We start from the raw sequence: 2,254 nt of genomic DNA, 5'->3' as shown, positions 1-2,254 counted from the left end.
TGTTATCCGACCCGCACCAGACCACGAAAAAGAAGCTCGGACTATAATATTTTCTCCACCATGCTTTATGGTCTTTAAAGTGTAGCGAGGATCGAGTTCTTTGTTTGCGGCACGATGCACATACTTTTTTCACATCCGATCCAAATAAGTTAGATTTGGATACTTCGATGTTAATCTAAAATTCTGAGGCTATTCGGCATGTTCTCGTGCAAAGTGAATGCAACGTTTTAAATTCCTGTTTGCGGATTTTTGCTTGCAATGCATCCACCCAGTCCCCCATCAAGTAATCGGTGTCGAATGCTAGGGTGTCTCTCGTCTCTCGTAGTATGGTATTACGATCTATACCACACGTGTGTGACTCTTATACTACAAATCATTGTAGTTGCTACGTAGCAAAGGCAAAGTACAATATTGATATTGAAATTTCTATACTACATGTGTGCACCAGGCATAACGGTCCTTGTGGATATGTTGTTGTAGTTTACCCTTTATTGCTCATGGATTTGAGTGGAAGTCAGAAAAAGTTCAGCTTTGCTCGTTCTGCAAATTAGTCTGTCTCCTGCTCCACTCGTTTTTTTTTTTTGCCGTGGCTTCCGTTTTCGGCTTTAATTTTCTTATTGAATGTATTTAATTATGTGGCCACCACTGTATGTAGGTCGTAACTTAAACATACGTACATACATACATGTAACCAGAGTTTAATTATGGCATGCAATTAATCTGTCATAAAATAAATATAGATACTTATCAAAAGTATGCATATGCAGAAGAATGCATACATATGCCTTGCTTTTAACATGATCTTTACTACTTATAGAAGCATTGTAAGCTCAACTAAAGCCTCAAAAATTGTGTTTCTCAACTTGAAAAAAGGCTAGTTCTCAAATGTTTTCAACAGAATTGTACATTTTTCCAGGAATTGACATCCAGTAAAGAAAGAAATTGATTATCGATTTGGTAATTACATAATTAAAAAATTCGTAAAAGATTTGAGTTACGTATGTTAGTGTTTTTTTTTTTTAGAACTGCCGTCTCCCTGGCACTCTTTGGTCAGACATCCATCCAACTCATTCCGATAGCATAGATTTACCCCTTGACCATTGTCAAGGAGTCGTTTTTACATAAATCTTGTTTTGCTAATCAGTGATTCATTACTACTAGAGTATATATGCTTGAATGCCTCTGGTTGCAATTTAGAACGGTGGGTCGTATGAGAGAAAATTTGTTTGATTTTTTTTTTATTTGAGAGCTAAACAAAACATGCGAGCAAGCAAATCGGGGGAAGAATAGTAACAAGAAAAATCTATTTTGTCGTATATTAAAGTAAAAAGTTACACCAACAAACTTATACATAAAAATTACATGCATATAAACGTATACATCATACAAACATATATTTTACTTAAGTGACTTTGAATGCGTAACCTTAAGTGTTTACAATTTACGATCTTCAATCCATTCTCTACCTACATACATATACAATATATTATTATTGATANTGTTATTTTATTGTGGCAAGTAAAACGTAAACAAATATTTAGTTTCATTGTTTAATTTTAAAATAAATTGTATTTATTTGCATGCAGGTTAAAAATTCTGTGCTGTTTATGTTGAGGATGCTGTGTCAGAAGGAGCCACTCGAGAATCTTTCGATTGCCTTCGTTCCGGAAATTTCGATGATTCGAAGTTGCACCTCGCTGTGGTTGTCCATCATAAAAAAAAATGCTTCAACAAGAACGCCATACAAGCATATATGAGATCGCTAGGCAGCTGAAGATGTATTACTGAACTGCTTTAAACAACCCGGGAAAGGTTGAATGCAAAACGAGACTCGATGCTTTGGTTCCTCATAACTCACCGGCGAGAAATTAATTGTAGAGAACTTCCATCTGCGAATCGCTTTTGAAACGGAATGAAATCGTTTAAGCGAATGGATCACAAACGTCGGAAAGCATCATGATCCAAGAAGGATCGCTCCCACGACAGTCGGATCGACGTAACCGAAATGACCCAAATTTATACCTGCAAAAGGACTGTCACTTCAGCATCACTCTCCAAAAGCTCTGGCGAATTTGTATTCTACAACAACAACGTCCAATAAGGATACGCTGAATAACCGGTGACAATACAAGTGTTGACTTCACCTAAACTTAAGTTCTGTGTTTGGTATAATTGAAAGGGGCGCGACATTTTGACCAGTTTTAACTACTTTGCTTTTTTTAATGTTTATTATGTTGTTTTTTTACAAAAATGC

At 36.0% G+C, this 2,254-nt stretch overlaps 1 long non-coding RNA gene across 1 annotated transcript; it reads left to right on the top strand.

Moving 5' to 3' along the window:
• Positions 1-589: 589 nt before the first annotated feature.
• Positions 590-1,323, top strand: LOC108354856 (uncharacterized). The gene is made up of 2 exons (XR_001846526.1): positions 590-655; positions 874-1,323. It is a non-coding gene; the product is annotated as an uncharacterized LOC108354856 (long non-coding RNA).
• Positions 1,324-2,254: the final 931 nt, after the last annotated feature.

The sequence above is a fragment of the Rhagoletis zephyria genome, unplaced genomic scaffold (assembly GCF_001687245.7).
Source record: "Rhagoletis zephyria isolate East Lansing unplaced genomic scaffold, Rhagoletis_zephyria_1.1 Rzeph_scaffold_39838, whole genome shotgun sequence".
In the NCBI taxonomy this organism is placed as follows: Eukaryota; Metazoa; Arthropoda; class Insecta; order Diptera; family Tephritidae; genus Rhagoletis; species Rhagoletis zephyria.
Note: the sequence above shows the minus strand (reverse complement) of the source record. Positions and strands in the feature narration are given on the sequence as shown.